The following is an 18,766-nucleotide window of genomic DNA, read 5'->3' as shown; positions in this document are numbered from 1 at the left end:
TACGCAATCGAAGCGCGCAACCTTGTTACGGAAATCGATAGCCTGGCGGCTGTTTGTGGCGGTAATGGAGTGTTCCAGATAAAGCATCGCTGCAGCTATTAATACTTCTTAATGGATAAGTGTAAACTCTTTACTACAGACAGGATAAATTAATTAGGGCACATAAAAGAGTGTCAACGTAGTTCGGCGTTATCGAGTTATCGATGTGTAAGGCAGTAAATGCTACTGGACAGCGTGAATGATGTTGGTGTCTCAACGGTATTATATTTTGGGTTGATATAATATACTGTTGACTTTCTAGTCTGGGTATATCCATTAAAAACGTACTGCAGTGTAAGGATGTTGTAATGTGTGATTGTAATTTGTTTTCATAAACTGACTGGGTCGTTTGTTCCTTTTTATGCACTTGTTTTCTCCTGTGGAAGACACGTCATCATTTACAATGTGTCATTTGCTACCGTGAAAGTAGGACAGCGAACATTATGCAAAGAAGGATTACATTTATTGGATTATAATCACAATCATATGTCCCTACTGGTGCTTCTCGTTTTCTATGAACAATGTGTCGCAGTAGTTGCAAAATTTAGCAATTAGTTATGGAAGTTTCAAGCATGGGTGCGGTGTAGCTTTGATGATTGTAATGAACAGTTTTGGCATGTAAGTGTTGACAAAATCTGCTTGTATTAATTTCCATTTAACTATACAAAAGTTTTTGCTGCATGAGACCTAGGTATTGCCGCCTTTTATCTGCGGTAGTTCGTCTGTACAACTTCTTGTATTAAACTTCCTGGCGGATTAAAGCTGTGAGCCGGACCGCTCGTCAAAACCGAAACTATCGCCTATCGCAGAGAAATACTCTGCCGACTGAGCTGTCCAAGCATTCCTTACGACCCGCCCTCACAGTTTCACTCCCGGCAGTACCTCTCTCTTACTTTCCGGACTTCACAGAAATATCCAGCATGTTGTTTCTGTGAGGAGATCTAGTCTCGCAAGGTATTCAGAAGAACTGTGAAGTTTGGAAGGTAGCAGAAGCTATTGACGGAAGTAAAAATGTGAAGCCGGGTGGAGAGGCATGCCTGGGTAGGATGACCGTTGTCACTGGTATTTTTTATAGCCTCCTTAGAACGTACATTCCATTACCAAACAGTAGGTAAAAATACAGTAAACAGCAGTTTTACAGTTAATACGTACCAAGACGACTTAACCATAGCACTGAGGTGATGCGAACGAAACATAGCTTGGAAACTTTCGGGTGGAAATGTAGAGCAGCTATTAATAACAAGAAAGTCAAACCACTCCAGTTAATAAATCATATGCAATTCGGAAATCATCCCTCTGAAGAATATCGCGACAAAATATACCAGCTCTTCAATTTAGAAAATTAATCAATCTGCGCCTGAAACAGAACGTAAAAGAATTTATTCAAAAATAAGAGGAGCATCGCTACGTTTTCAGCAATACTACTAAACTTGAAATTACTTGTCGAATGCATTAATCCTATGCACTGTCCAAGCCACAATATTACAGATACTTCTTCTAAAAAATTATTTTATTCCTAGAATAAGAGCATATACAGAGTATCTCCAGTGGAGAGTAATGCTCTTTCACCTTGCCAGAGAACAGTTAACACTACAAATGGGGACCAGACCTGATAGATTTTGGACATAAATCAAGAGCACACCTTGAGAGAAACAAAGAGGAGTTGAAGAACATTGCGGAAACACCGTGAGAAATGTACGCTTTGAAAATAAAGGCAGTTGCTAGCCAAGCCTGCAGGTTAGGCTGTTGTCTTTCTCCAGGAACGGCAGCTGTGCAATGTCGTCAATACGGTGGTCAGAACAATGTCCTCTCTAGTCGTGAGTGCGCTATGTCGGAGCTGAGTGAGTTCCAAAGTGGACAAAACGTTCTTACTTCTATGGCGAGTGCTACCGTAAGTGAGCATAAATGTTTGGTGTCCAAAAGTGGTTTTGTAAGCACGCGGTCCAATTGGTCTATCTCCCATGACCATCTCAGTCACGAGATTTCGATATATTGAGTCTTTGTGGTTTGGTTGTGAGAGAAGGGTGCGTTATCGCTATCCACCCGCATCGTCGTTAACTTGCCACTATATTGTAGGAAGAATGTTATGAGATTCAGTTGACAAACATACAGGACATGTCTTTACCCATTCCGAAGCTGCTGTTTTGAATGCCGGCAGTTGTCTCCCTCCAGTCACCACAGAGCTATAAAAGGAAAAGAGCAGAAGAAAAGAGAAGATTCCAGCTAGAATACATCACGGTCAGACAGAGATTCCGTAATTATATATTGCATTCTGAGGCACTTACAGAATTAGATATGGAACCAGAGCACAATTTAGTAACGATGAAGGACAAATGAAGTTTTAGAGAATAGTGGGAAAGAATCATGTGGACAGAAGTGCAATAATGAGGATTGGTGAGCTGTGTTTGTTGTTCTGTACATATTATAAGAACAAGTACCGCAACAGCCAATTGTATTGAAGAGGAATGGACAAATATGAAATCTGTAGGGACAGTAGTTGGACAGAAAGGCGTAGATACAAGGAATCTGATTGCAAAGAGACCTTGTGTAACAGAAGATGGTTTTAATTGATGGACAAAAGGGGGAAGATTCAGGACAAGTAATAAGAAGTGGAACAGGTTCCCCGTGATATACAAAACAGGTCAGCACGCTGTTGCAGAAAGAACGGATGGGCATAGCAGATTGATTGTTCAAGACTGATGATGTTTTACAGAAGATAGAAATTTAGCGTGGACTTCAATGCGAGATGCTTTTAGTAGTTTCCACAATAAAAATCGCTCTCGGAAGCTCACAGAAATGGTAAGATTCTGGATGTATGTAAAGTACACTAGCGGCAACACAAAATCGATACCTCCCCCAACGCTCTGCAATGGTAATATTACTGATGATATAGCAATAAAGCAGAGTTACTAAACACAGTTTTTCGAAATTTCTTCACAAAAGAAGGTGCGGCAAAAATTTCAGAATTTGAATAGGGAACAGCTGCCAACTTACAAGTAGGGCGAAGCAAAGCAACTGAAATCACCTAATAAAGACAAGTCTTTCCGTCAATACAATTAGGTTAATTTCGGACAATGCTGATGAAATAGCTCCACATTTAACAAATATATACCATTGTGTCCACCAATTATCCGCACCTAAGAAATGGAAAGTTACACAGGTGACACCAAAAGAAAGAAGGGAATTAGTAGTAATTCGCTGACTTATAGAGACATATTACTCATATTAGTTTTCAGTAACATTTTGGAACATAAAGTGTGTTCGAACATTATGAAAAGCCACGAAGGAAACGATATATTGACACATTTTGTGACTTCAGAAAATGGCTTTCTTATATTACGCAACTTGTCTTTTTCGGTCATACTAGTGAGTACTAGCGACATTGGACCTCCATATTTCAAGTTTTTCACAAGAAATAATGACACCGGTCCTCACAAGCAGATCGCAATAAAACTGTGTGTCAATGGAGTATCGTCTCAGTTGTAAAACAGGGTTCTCTGACAGAAAGGATAATTCGTAATAATTGACGGCAAGTCATCGAGTGGAAAGTAAGTTGTATCTGACGTTCCCTCACGAAGTGTTACTAGCACTCTGCTGTTTATAATCTATATACACTGATGTGACGAAAGTCATTGGAAAGCGAAAATGAGTGAGTGACTTCCTAAGGGATCAAACTGCAGAGACCATCGGTCCCTAGACTTACACACTACTTAAACTAACTTATGCGAAGAACAGCACACACATGCCCGAGGGAGGACTGAAAGCTCCGGCGGGAGGGGCGGCGCAATCCGTGTCATGACGCCTCGAACAGCGCGGCCACTCTGCTTGGCAAGGAATAGAGATTAGCATATATACAGTTGGCGGTAGTATTGCGTACACAAGCTATAAAAGGATAGTGCATTGGTGGCGGTGTCTTATGCTCAGGTAATTCCTATGAAAAGGCTTCCGACGTGATTGAGGCTGCACGACGGGAATTAAACTCTGAACGCGGAATAACAGTTGGAGCTAGACGCGTGGGACATTCTATTTCGGAAGTCGTTATGGATTTCAATGTAGCGAGGTCCACAGCGTCAGGAGTGTGTGGATAATGCTGAAATTCAGGCATTACCTCTAGCAGTGGCGTTTCCTTGAAAAAAAAAAAATGGTTCAAATGGATCCAAGCACTATGGGACTTAACATCTGAGTTCATCAGTCCCCTAGAACTTACAATTAATTAAACCTAACTAACCTAAGGGTATCACACACATCCATGCCCGAGGCAGGATTCGAACATGCGACCGTAGCAGCGGCGTGGTTCCGGACAGAAGTGCCTAGAACCGCTTGGCCACAGCGGCCGTCACGTTTGCTTAGAATTGTCAGTGCTAACAGACAAGCAAATCTATGTGAAATAACTGCAGAAATCAATGTGAAACCTACAACGAACGTGTCCATCAGAAATGTGCGGGGAAATTTGACGTTAATGGGCTAAGGCAGTAGACGACCGACGGCACGACATCGCCAACAGAGCCTCTCCAGGGCTCGTAGCCGTGTCGGCTGTACCGTAGACGACTGGAAAACCGTCGTCTCGTTAGACGAGTCCCGATTTCTGTTGATAGGAGCTGATGGTGGGATTCTAGGGAGGCGCCGACCCCTTAAATACCATGGACCCAAGTTTTCAGGAAAACAATGTCCAAGTTGGTGGTGGCTCCATAATGGCATGGGCTCTGCTTACATAGAATGTACTGAGTCCTCTGGTCCACCTAAACAGATCATTGACTGGAAATCGTTATGCTCGGCTACTCAGAGACCATTTGCAGCCATTCATGCACTTGATGTCCCCAAACAACGAAGTAATTTTTGTGGATGACATGGCGCCATGTCACGGGGCAACAGTTGTTCGCTATTGATTTGAACAATTTGGACAATTCGAGAGAATGAAATGGTCACACGGAACATTTATGGAATATAATCCGCAGGTTAGTTTGAGCCACGCTGTGCCTCGCGTTGTTGATGGTTGTAGGTTTCTGTCCTATGTTGGAGGTCAGACCGTATCGTTTAGTTGACATGGTTGAGGTTTCCAGAATAAGATTGGAAGATTGGAAGATTGGAAGGTAGGAGACGAGGTACTGGGGGAGGTAAAGCTGTGAGGACGGGGCGTGAGTCGTGGTTGAGTATATCAGTTGGTAGAGCACTTTCCCGCGAAAGGCAAAGGTCCCGAGTTCGAGTCTCGGTCCGGCATACAGTTTTAATCTGCCAGGAGGTTTCATGGTTGAGGTTGTTTGTCTTTTTCTCGTGTTGACTGGTGCCACTTGGATTCGCAAGCGTTGCCTGTCCGCTAGTGGCAGCAGCGGTGGTTATAGATATGTAGTAACTGTGGTCCTATCTTCGAGGCGACGTCGTGACTCTTCCAGGTCGTGTGAGTAGGCAGTTCGTTTGAGAACTCAGGAGGAGCCAGGTCGCCGCAGTCCTAGAAGGCGCCGTGACAGCTGGCGGCGCGCATCGACTGCCGGATCGAAGTCTTGTGGTTACGAGGGTGCACGACCTCATCGTAAACAGGATACTGCAATTTTTAAGTTGAGTGCATTTAGATTCAAGTAGAGAAACTTCCACCATTGTGCGATCTAGCGATTCTCCAGTGTCTTGGGTTCGTGTTGCTGCTCGCAGTGTTGCCAAGGCGAAGAGGAGCGAATGGAGTGCTTGGGGAAGGTGGATTGATTAGCTTTCCTGGCCCTCTAAATACTATTTATTGCGTTCAGTTTGTTACTATTTGTTAAGTTCAACCAGCGGTATTTTTCCTGCCTCGTGGCCGCTAACTCCCCAGTTACCAGCCCAAGGGGTTAGTGTATGTAACGGCTGTGTACGTTTCCTCAACTTGCCGCTGCTGTCCGGTAAGGCGTTTAGTTTTGACAGCATTCTTGATTGTAGGTTGGTTGGAAATTTTTCTACTCGGGTGCTAGTGATTCCTTTCTCGTTCCGGGCGCTCTAAGCACAGTATTCTGTGAGCGGAGTCCAGAACGCGTTTCTGGCTTTGGCGTTTTTTTTACATCTTTGCATTTGGTTTGTTGGACGTCAGGTAGCCCGATTATCATTAGTCGTTCTTTAGACTGCCACTAGTCTGAGTTACCATCTTGTGAAGTGAATGCAACTCTTGGCTGACTCTCTCATCGCTCACGAAAGTGTTCTTTTTGCACACCTACTCAGAGGTCGATTCCTGGTGCAACGTCTGTGATGGGGCCCCTGTGTTTTATTATTATATTTGCTGTTTTATTGTAGGTTTCCAAATGTTTTGTGTAATTGCCATTCTTGGCGTTACAGCAGGTTTAAATGATTGTGCTACCAAGTTTACTATCATTTCGTCTCACTTGTTTGGTGATCAGTTGCTTGTCCTATTAAATTAACCTTTGCTGCTGTATTTGCTGTTTTACTGTATGTTTTTTTTAATTTTTTCCGTAATTGCGATTCTTGGCGTTGCAGCAGGTTTAAATGGTTGTGCTACCAAGTTTACCATCATTTTGTCTCACTCATTTGTTGATCAGTTGCCTCTCTTTTTAAATTAACCTTGCTACTGCATTGCTGTTTAACAGTTTTTTGTTAATTTTTTTTATAATTACCGTTCTTGGCGTTAAAGGTCTTCAACCGTTCCTGGGGTTACTTGACTTAATATTCTAATTGGGATCACATTGGCTTGTTTTTAAAACGTTATTTGCTGTGTCTGTATTTTATGCTCATTTGGTAAACTGTAACGCACTGAAAGCACTATTAATTACACAGTTCCTTCATTAATTACAGTTTTAAAATAAATGTGTGATTGCAAAAGGGAACCAACAGCGCCTGATTACGGCCCCGTCCACAATCGTAACCGAATCCTGCCTTCCTTGACTACCAGATCTCACAGTTCGTGCACAAACCGTGCACTGGCAACACTATAGAGGCAATAGAGGCATTATCGTACAGTATTACCGCAGGGGACTTCTAACGGCTTGTTGACCCCATGCCGCGTCGAACTGGAGCACTACGGCGAGCAAATGGGAGGCCCGACGCAATATTAGGAGGTATCCTATGACTTTGTCACCTCAGTGTAAATGATTTAAGGGACAATGTAACAGCCTCTCATATTATTTGCAGATGATGCTGCTGCTTAGCGTCTAATAAAGTCATCAGTCGATAAATACAAATTACCAAATGATGTAGACAACGTATCTGTCTTGTAGAAAAGTGGCAGTTGACTATGAACGAAATAAAGTGTGAGGTACTCCACACGAGTACTAAAAGGAATCCGCTACTTTCTGGTCACACGATAAGACACATACATTTATTGGTTGTAGATGCAACTGAATACAATTAAAACAACGTAAATTTGCAGCTTCATATAAAAAAAATATTGTTGTCAAGGAGAACCAAAGACGGTGGCTCACTGGCAGTACGCATAGAAGACTCAAGAAACCTAATGTACAGACTGTCTACATTAGATGTATCCGCCCACCTCTGTGGCAGTGCTATGCGGTGTGCAATCCCTACGAGACAAGTGTGAAAAAAGACATTGAAAAATTTCAATGAAGAGCATATCGTTTCCTATTAAAGCAAAATAGAGAATACTGTGTCATGCATATGATATGCGACACCGTGTGATAGTAAAACGTAAAAAAAAGTTTGCATCACCCCGATTCCCAGAACTCCTGAAAATACAAGTTGACTGTGGATATTGTATCACATTCACAGTCTCATTGACTGTTCAGAGATGTTACTAGACCCGTCCAAAGATGTAAACAACCATGCATGATCAGCGCTGATTAGACGGAGCGGATCTGACACTCGGTCGGTTCCAGTCATTCTACCAGGAAGGACGTACACGGCTCGTATTGTCTGTATTTCAACCATGCCTAGACGTCCGCTTTGTTACTTTGTGCCAGGAAGGGCTCTCAACAAGGGAAGTGTCCAGGGGTCTCTGAGTGAAAGCGATGTTGTTCGGACATGGAGGAGATAACAGAGAGACAGGAACTGTCGATGACATGCCTCGCTCAGGGCACCCAAGAGTTACTACTGCAGTGGATGACCGCTACCTACGGATTATGGCTCGGAGGAACCCTGACAGCAACGCCACAGTCTAGAACAATGCTTTTCGTGCAGCCACAGGACGACGTGTTACGGCTCAAACTGTGCGCAATAGGCTGCAAGATGCGCAACTTGACTCCCACCGTTGCTGGCGAGGTCCATCTTTGCAACCACTACACCATGCAGCGCGGTACATATCGGCCCAACATGCCGAATGGCATCACCGATGAGTATGGTCGGAGGCGTGTTTGGAGGTAATCCGGTCAGGCTGAACGACTTAGACACACTGTCCAGCGGTTGCAGAAACGTGGTGGTTCCCTGCTGTTTTGGAGTGGCATTATGTGGGGCCGACGTAAGCCGCTGGTGGTCACGGAAGGCGTCGTAACGGCAGTACGATACGTGAATGCCATCCTCCGACCGATAGTGCTACCATATCAGCAGCATATTGGCGAGGCTTTCTTCTTCATGGACGACAATTCGCGCCATCGTGCACATCTTTTGAATGACTTCCTTCAGGATAACGACAACGCTCGACCAGAGTGGCCAGCATGTTCTCCTGACGCCGGCCGAAGTGGCCGTGCGGTTAAAGGCGCTGCAGTCTGGAACCGCAAGACCGCTACGGTCGCAGGTTCGAATCCTGCCTCGGGCATGGATGTTTGTGATATTCTTAGGTTAGTTAGGTTTAACTAGTTCTAAGTTCTAGGGAACTAATGACCTTAGCAGTTGAGTCCCATAGTGCTCGGAGCCATTTGAACCATTTTTTTGTTCTCCTGACATGAACCCTATCGAAATGCGTGGGATACATTGAAAAAGGCGGTTTATGGACGACGTGACCCACCAACCACTCTGAGGGATCTAGGCCGAATCGCCGTTGACTAGTGGGACAATCTGGACTAACATTGTCTTGATGAACTTGTGGATAACATGTCACGACGAAAAAAAAGCATGCATCAATGCAAGAGGACGTGCTACTGGATATTAGAGGTACCCGTGTGTACACTACCTCTGAAGTTCTCGCTATATGGTGGTAAAACATGCAGTGCGTTGTTTTCATGAGCAATAAGAAGTGTGGGAATGATCTTTATGTTGATCTATATTCCAGTTTTCTGTACAGGTTCCGGAACTCTCGGAACTGGGGTGATGCAAAACTTTTTCTCATGTGTGTATTTTCCATTGCGGCGAGATCATTTCACAAAATTTCAGTCACTCTCTTCTCCTTCAAATGCGCAAATATTTTGTTGACACCACCTACATTAGTAATCATAATAAAATCACAGTAAAATAAGATAAATCAGACCTCGCATTGAATGATTTAGGATTCTCATTTTTCCCACTTGCTATTTGATAATGGAAATATCAAGAAATAATCTGAAAATGGTTCCGTGAATTCTGTGCGAAGCACTTACTTGTGAACCTCAGGGTAGAGATGTCGATGTAGATGTGCCAAAATTCTCAGGAGAGACAGGAATGCAACGATATAATTTATTTAGGAATGAATTAAATAGGAAGCGCGGGGAACCAAAAGCAAAATAGCTGCAGGCAAAACACACAGAAATCGAATAACAACTCGTCTTTCAAAACAATTAAAAGCAACGGCGTCAACATTAAAAGTGCAATGAGAATTTCACTGTCACACACAAAGTGTAAGGGGCAAGAAAAATGTTTCTATCTGAAGGCCTTCCTGCAGCGCGTGTTCACCCAAGTGCGACTACGTTAGGGATATAAACTAAAGAGCCGAATAAATTGTTACACTTGCCTAATATCAGCATGCCGCAGCATGACGTGTCGTGGACTCGACTAATCTCTGAAGTAGTGCTTGACAGAACTAACAACGTGAATCCTGCAGTGCTGTCCATAAGTCCGTAACACTACGAGAGGGTGGCGATCTCTTCTGAACAGCACGTTTCAAGTGATCCCAGATAAGCTCAATAATGTTCATACCGGGGAGTGATCAGACAGGATGCTTACGTACGTGCACCTGTCGGAGTCGTATCAAGACGTATCACTGATCCAATATCATTCCAACTGAAGACGCCCCACGCTATTATAGAGCATCAACTTGAACGGTCTTCTGCTGCAGTGCAGGGGCTATGGATCAATAAGGTTGTCTCCATACCCGTACACGTCCATCCGCTCTATTCAATTTGAAACGAGGCTCGTCCGACCAGGCAACATATTCCCAGTCATCAGCAGTCCAGTGTCAGTCTTGACGGGCGCAGGCGAGGCCTAAAGCTTTGTGTAGTGCAGTCATCAAGGGTACACGAGTGGGCCTTAACTCCGTATCGTCGTTGCTTCACACTCTGACACCTGTTGATGGCCCAGCATTGAAATCTGCAGCAATTTATGGAAGGGCTGCACTTCTGCCACGTTGAAATTCTCTTCGGTCGTCGTTGGTCCCGTTAATGCAGGATCATTTTCCGACCGCTTCGATGGAGAAGATTTGACGTTTTATCGGATTCCTGATATTCATGGTACACTAGAGAAATAGTCGTATGGCAAAATCTCCGCTTCATCGCTACCTCCGAGATTCTGTGTCCCATCACTCGTCCTAACTCACTTAAGTCTTGATAACCTGCCACTGTAGCGGCACTAGCTGATCTAACAACTTCGCCAGACACTTGTCTTATATAGGCGTCGCCGACCACAGCGCCGTATTCTGCCTGTTTACATATCTCTGTATTAGGATACGCATGCCTGTACCAGTTCTTTTGGCGCTTCAATGTATTAGCACCGACAGGTAACAAAGTGGTTAGTGCGGCTTTCTAGAAAGCGGGTAGATGCTAAGGATGTAATGAAGGTTACTGAGAAGACAAGGAAGTGTCCGACGCCGTGACAGAAGTAAAAATTGGGGTTGATATTTAATACTAAGTGAATCCAGTATTAGAGTTCAGCTACAGCTTTGAAAGAATTGAAATAAAATAAGTCAGAATGGATGGATGACATTCCTAAGAAATTTCTATAGTCATTGAGGGATGTGGCAAGTAAACGGTTAATCAAGATGGCCTGCAGAATGTGAGACTGTACAAATACCATCAGAAAAATAGCGTCCTTACAATGATAGCAAGAACAGACAAGTGCGACAACTATCGCATAATCGGCTTAATAACAAATGCATCCGATTTTCTTATAAGAATACTATGTAAAGGACTGTGAAAAATTAGAGGATCTATTAGATGATCAGTACGGCTTGGCACCAAGAAAGCTGTTGAGACGCTGCGCTTGATGATGGAAGTAAAACACTTTTAAAAAATTAAGTTCATAGCATATGTAACAAATAATATTCCAATACTCAGAGAATCAAGGGACAGTAAATGCAGCAATCGTGCATCACAGCTAATAGCAAGTTGTTAATGGAAGTGGTTGGTCTTTGCCTTCCTCCAGCGTGTTTAAAGTGTCTAGTGTGTATCTGTGTCGTGTAGATAATTGTGATGAGTGCTTACGAGCTGTGGTGTTGGGTTTGTGTTGTCTTGGATGAAGAGAAAGGAGACAGTGAAACGCGGTGCTGGCGCGTAGCCTATCCCTCTATAATAGCGCCAAGGTGGCTGCCGACCTATATGTCCCCACCTGACGGTCAGTACCACATGCCTACACTTCATGAGGCACTGAGGAGAGGTTCGGAATTAAATCCAGCACATTGCCGCTAAGACTTGTGATCAGGGACTACACGCCACCACCTCCTCTTCCCGTGCCGGCCAAATATTAGAGTAAAAATTTCGTCCACCACCAGGAATCGAACCCGAGGCATGTGTTAGCGACCTCGGCTATGGTGGCAGGTATTCGTAGGATTTATCGGACTAGAAAAAATTTTCGACAGTGTAAGCTGTTATAAGATATTCGCAATTCTGAAAAATTAGGAATAAGCTATGAGAAATTATGTTCAAAAATCAACAGGAAATGATCACAATGGAAGACGGAGTATGAGTAATAGACTATTGTTTAATGTCCGGTCGACAACTAGTTCATTATAGACGGAGCACGTGCTCGGATTATGGGGAGACAGAGAAAGAAATCGGTTGTGCCCTTTCAAGGAAACCATCTCGGAACTTGTCTTAAAAGATTTAGGGAAATCACGAGTCTGGTACCCAGCGCCGCCGGTTTCGAACCCGCGCCAGACAGCATGGAACTCGATGACTACTAGAGTTCGCTGCAGCAGTCGCGCCGTAAGCTGTGGCTGCGCTCGCTCTTGGCCCTGAGTCTAGCGTGAAGGCGCCACTATGGAGCACGTGGTCCCAGCGGCCAATAGCGACGTACCCGACGTACCCTGTCATGTATTTAGGCGGCTGCATCTCACTCAGCGAGGATCCTCTCTCACTGTACTCACCGCCACCTTAACTAGCACCGCCCCCTTCCCCTTACCGAATGTGGCTTCCAGCCTTCCTTCTCCAACGACGACCTGCACCTTAACCTTACCAATCTTCTTTCCCTCCAACTTAACTCCCGTCGCTCCGCTATCTTTGTTTCCTTTGACCTCCAGAAGGGACCGTGTCTGGCATTCCAGGCTCCTCTTCAAACTCCAGACCTATGCTCTTCCCGTCAACTTCGACCGTCTCGTTGTTTTCTTCCTCTTCCATCGTCCTCCTATGTGACTACCCACATTTCAAACTCCCAAACTTTCTATCCCTCTGCCGGCGTTCTCCAAGGCTCTGTCCTTTCCCCTCTTCTCTATCTCCTGTACAATGCTGATATGCCCAAACCTCCCCCATCTGTTCATCTCCTCCAGTTTGCTGATCACACCGCCTTCCTAGCCCTTTATCGTACCCTTCAACAGTCCCAATGCACCTGCCAAACCCACCTTGACCAATTCACTGCTTGGTGCAACCAGTGGTTCCTCTGTATCAACCCCTCCAAGACCTAGGCAATCATCATAGGCCGCACCACCCACTCCTTCCGTCTCCATGGTTTCTACCTCAGCATTTATGGCCGTCCTATCCACCTCACTCCTACCCTGAAATACCTTGGCCTCACCCTCGATCGCCACCTCACCTGGACTCCCCATCTCCTTACTGTCCAACACAAAGCTCACAACAGACTCCGCCTCCTGAAACTCTTGTCCTGCTGGACATGGGGTCTGCATCCTTCCACGATCCTTCACACCTACAAATCCTTGATCCACCCCATCATCTGTTATTCCAGTGTGGCTTGGATTTCCACCCCTCCCAGGTTCTATAAATCCCTCCAAATCCTCGAACGCCACGCGCTCTGCCTTGCCTTCCGCATCTGCCTTCCATCCCCTACACGCACCGTCTATGACCTCGTCCCCTTCCCCCACTTTCTCCTTTTCCTTCCACACACTATATATTGTCCACCGCATTGATCCCCCTGACCCCCTGGTGTCTCCCTTCCTCTCCACCCCCAGCCCATTGCCGTGCCGTTACCATTGTGTCCCACCCTCTCTCCATCTCCACACCCTCTGCCTCCTTTGCCAACACACCTTCCCCCACCTACCCCTACCAGATGATGAGCCTCGCCCTGACATCTACCCTTCCTACCAACTCTAACCCCATCTTCCTCCTGCCTCCCCCTCAGGGCTCCTTCTCCTCCTCCTCCTGAGAGGCTTTCCCCTTCTCCTTGCCCTCCATCTCGTTTGCTCCCCTTCAGTGTCTCTACACTCCCTCCTGCCTTGTCTTCCCTCTTCATTTCCTGCCCCACCAGTCTCCTTCCTCTTGGTGTACCCACTGATGCCCCTCCTCTTTTCTTCCTGCCCCCTCCCCTGCTGCACCTTGCTCTCCCCTCCTTTTTCATCCTATCCGGCCTCGCCCTCGGCAGGTCGCACCTGGCAGTTTTATTCTTCATCGTGTGTGCTCCAAGTGGGTTTAAAGTGTGCTGTTCTAGAGTGTTTTTAATACTGTGGCCGACTTTTAACTTGTTCGTGTGTCTTTAGTGTCTTCTCTGTGTTTTAAGAATCGCCAACTGTGTTTTTTAACTTTATGTCGACTTTTTTAATTGTCCCCCCATGAACGTCTCCATGTCAGTGTATTTTTACCTCCATTATCTTCCCTTACTCTGTTTTATGTCCAACTTTTTTTTATCAACTTATATGTAACAGATTATTCTTGTATTAGTTGTCTTGTCACTCAGCTGAAGAGCGGCGGATTGTGCCGTTGACAGCCCTCCCTTACCCATATGGGGCAGGGGAATGAAATCACTATTAAAAAAAAAAACTCAGCGAGGCAGTCTGGTATTCGCATTGATTCAGTTGACATCTAACTTTCAGGCATGGACATTGTTTTGATTTTTAGAGGTTGCCTGTTGTGACCCTGTTGCTTAGTTCTTTGTTGTTGGTCTTGGTGTCTTGCTTGGTTGTCTGTCATCGTGCTTGTCCTTCCATTCCCGTTCGTCCGTCTTGTTTGTTCGCAGGACGCTCCCGTCGGCCCCGCCGTGTTTTCGATAGCGGCAACCCCGCGCCAGTCCCTGTCGGGGTTACAACAATGGGAAACCTAAATCAGTATGGCTGGACTCGGGTTTGAACCGTTGTCTTCCCGAATGCGAGTATAGTGCGCTAATCGCCGGGGTACGTCGTTCGGTAACAATGGGAGACCGAGAGCGAAGTTCTAGCACCAGACGTGTGTAGGACAGGGTTGTAGTCTTCCACCAAAAGCGTTTAATGCATCTCATCCAAGAAGCAGTGACGGTAATAAAAGAAAGCTCCATGAGTGGGGTAAAAATTCAGTGTGAAAGGATATCAATGATAAGATTTGCTTGGGACATTATTGTCATCAGCAGAAGAGAATAGGAATCACAAGACCGAAGTGGAATGAACAGTCTAATGAGTACTGCATATGGATTTCGAGTAAATCGAAAAATGGTAGGAGTAATGAGTGGTGCTACAAATAACATTAGCAATTAAATTAACATTAAAATTGGGGACTACGAAGACGAGGCAGTAAAGGATTTTTGGAGTAGGTAACATAAAGAATTCTTCTAGTGTGGAAGCCAGACAATATGCGGTAGACAAAGCAAGGAGGATATAAAAAGCATACTAGCAGACAAAAGGCTTTCTTGGCCATAATTTGAGAATGCAATTGCTGAGAATGTACGTTTGGAGCACAGAGTTGTATGGTAATGTATCATGGACTGTGGGGAAGCCGAAGAGAATTTAAGCATTTGACACATGGTGCTGTAGGAGGATGATGAAAATTACGTGAAATAAAATAAGGAGCAACGAGGTTCTCTGCAGAATTGTTCAAAAGAGCAGCATACGGAAACGACAAGATGAATTGAAATGATGATAGGACATAGGTTAAGACATTAGGGAACCACTTCCATGGCACTAGAAGAAGTTTTAGACTGTAGAAGAATGCAGATATTGGAATATACGAGAGCGTTCTGGAAAGTAACGCCTTCCGATTTATTTCTTTTTCTTTTTTTTTGCGAAAAATCTTAACGCTTTTACAGTAAAACAAACATTACCAAATTTATACATCTTTATTTTCATGTGCATATATTTGCAGTCCTTTACCACTAGATGGTTCCACATTGTAAAGTGTAATATAGTGACGTGTAAAGTATGTATGATGGTGCGTGAAAACAGTGTGCTGTAATTAAGTTTCATGATCTAAGAATAGTTCCACACATAGAGTACCCTCAATTCCAGATCACACACGAGAGATGCAACATCTGCAAACGAGAGCTGCAACATCTGCAACAATCCGACGTATTAGGTTCACTGGCATCGATCGTCCCACATAAAGTCGTGATTTAGCCTCATCCGATTTTCATGTGTTTCCTTCAAGGTCTTCCTTTGTTAGTCATAAAGCTATGCAAGCGGAGGCGAAGTTGTGGCTCCATCAACAAAGTCCACACATTCTACAATGATGGTATAAACAAAGTGGTCTGTCGTTGGGGCAAAATGTGTTCATCGCCGAGGTGATTATGTCGGGAAATGAATAAACAGACATTAAGAATAAAGATGTAGAATGTTAATAATCTTTGTTTTATTTTAAAAGCTTTAAGAGTTTTCAGATTTAAAATTCGGAGGCACTACTTTTCAGCACGCGCATGTAAAAAAGAAAAGAAAAAAAAAACAAGTCATCAGCTGCCTAGGGCGCAAGTGCTACTCTGAGTCGAAGAAGTTATCACACGAAAGGAGTTAGTGGTGGACCACTTCAGGCCAGTGAGGAGACTGATAGCTCAACGAGAAAATAAATGCAAGGTTCAAACGTATTACCGATGTTAGCTGCTAGTGGGAATGGATGTAAACCAACGCAGAAAATCGAGAATGTTTGGTCAACCGGGGTTCGAACCCAGGTCACCTGCTGATTCTAATCTAATCTAGTTATACTGATAATACTATCCTCTTACTTCTCCATTACCCAGATAGCCATTTATGTTGACTGATAATGTAATGTTCTTATATAATTGACATGATAATAAAGGTATTGCAAAATAGCTCAGCGTTAGTCAAAAAAATGGTCAAATGTGTGAGAAATCTTATGGGACTTAACTGCTAAGGTCATCAGTCCCTAAGTTTACACACTACTTAACCTAAATTATACTAAGCACAAACACACACATCCATGCCCGAGGGAGGATTCGAACCTCCGCCGGGATCAGCGGCACAGTCCGTGACTGCAGTGCCCTAGACCGCTCGGCAGCGTTAGCCATTATAGTAATTTGATTGTATAGGAAGCAAAGTAAGCTAAAGATAAGGACAGTAATGTAAATGTGCCATTCGGATACAATGGTCATCGTAGTTGTACGGACTACCCTAGCACGCCTTATGTCAGTCCAAAATTCTCAACTTATCCACACGCTACTGATGTAGTGCCCCTTGCCCGTCATCCTCATTACACGTTGCATTTTCGCCGATTCCCGTAAGAGTTCGAGCGTGGTGTGTATCTACACTGAAGTGACCAACTGGTCGTCATCACTTTAATTATAGACACCATACCTAGAAATATAAGGTTTATGTATTTTCCATCGCTCTCAGGAGCAGCACCTCTGTACAGAACAGCGCCGCTCTCAATTTACTTGACAACAAATGGAGATAATTGCAACGAAGACCATTACTATACATTCAAACATACAAATTATGAGCAATTTTGTAATTGTGTGAACTTGGATGTTTAGGTAGAGGCCTGAGGTAGGTAGCCTTTACAGTCGCAGGGTTGCGTTGCGGTGTGTTAACGTCAAGATGTTGCCCGGTAGCGCTCAAGAAACGTCTTTAACCGTCACAAATATATTGGAAAGTATGCCACAACACAACACTCATTCCTTTGTAGCAACGCCCCCTCGGGGTGTGCCGAAACCATGAGGTGACAGGCGACCAACGGCCTGACGTTGTTACAGTGGAAGACAGATCCCAGCAGTATTGCCACCCTTACAAGCGTAATTGAATTCTACAGTGTCTGTTTGCCTGCACAAGTACAGGCAGATGGGTAGGTGCACCCTCCTAGTCCCGAACGGCTGTCCTCGAAGGCACAAGTCCAACTGTGGCTGAAGTGGCCCACCAGCTGGAAGGTACCAAACGACGTGAGTGGACTTAGAATCACAGGTCGGCTTGTCAACGAAACCCTAGTCTCGTGGTGACAGCTTGGAAAACCATTACGCCCCATCGCCTAGCGTGGACGTCTCTCATGGTTGGTACTGCCAACCAGTGATGGCTTTGGCTAAAATTGATGGTGTTTGTATAAGCCTGGTGCCTACTTGTTGCGGCGAGGGACCGCTTCCAACGACATACACCGAAACAAGGTGGTGGCTAGAAGGTCTGGTAACAGGCCTGCCCATGCCAGTGTCAGCCCGCCTTTCTACTGCATCACCTGTACTGCGAGTACTGGCCACTGACCTGTAATTTGAAGCAGGCTGGTGTTATTGCTGCGTCTGTTTCAACGATGCGTTGGTCCGTCCGGCGCCTATTGGCGTCCACGGTAGCTTTGCGCCATCTTACTTAGTAGCGCCAGGAAGTTAATGTGGCGCTACATTTACAAGAAAAACTGTGTAATGCATTTGTTACATAAGAGACAGAAATTTCTCAGCAATTTGTTTTTTTATCGAATCATCAAAGAAACAAAAATTTGGTAAAACATTTCACTGTAACTAAACAATAAGGACTTTCGACCTACCAATGTCGAAATGAAGATTTTATCCTGGTTTAACTTCCATAATAATGGAGTTTGTGCTTTTGTTGTTGTTGTTGTTGTCTTCAGTCCTGAGATTGGTTTGATGCAGCTCTCCATGCTACTCTATCCTGTGCCAGCTCCTTTATCTCCCAGCACTTACTGCAACCTACGTCCTTCTGAATCTGCTTAGTGTATTCATCTCTTGGTCTCTTGGTCTCCCTCCACGCTGCCCTCCAATGCTAAATTTGTGATCCCTTTATGCCTCAGAACATATCCTACAAACCGGTCCGTTCTTCTTGTCAAGTTGTGCCACAAACTCCTCTTCTCCCCAATTCTATTCAATACCTCCTCATTAGTTATGTGATCTACCCATCTAATCTTCAGCATTCTTCTGTAGCACCACATTTCGAAAGCTTCTATTCTCTTCTTGTCCAAACTATTTATCGCCCCTGTTTCAATTCCATACATGGCTACACTCCATACAAATACTTTCAGAAACTACTTCCTGACACTTAAATCTATACTCGATGTTAACAAATTTCTCTTCTTCAGAAACGCTTTCCTTGCCATTGCCTCTCTACTTCGACCATCATCAGTTATTTTGCTCCCCAAATAGCAAAACTCCTTTACTACTCTAA

The sequence above is a fragment of the Schistocerca nitens genome, chromosome 4, assembly GCF_023898315.1.
Source record: "Schistocerca nitens isolate TAMUIC-IGC-003100 chromosome 4, iqSchNite1.1, whole genome shotgun sequence".
Taxonomy (NCBI): domain Eukaryota; kingdom Metazoa; phylum Arthropoda; class Insecta; order Orthoptera; family Acrididae; genus Schistocerca; species Schistocerca nitens.
This window is presented reverse-complemented; position numbering follows the sequence as displayed.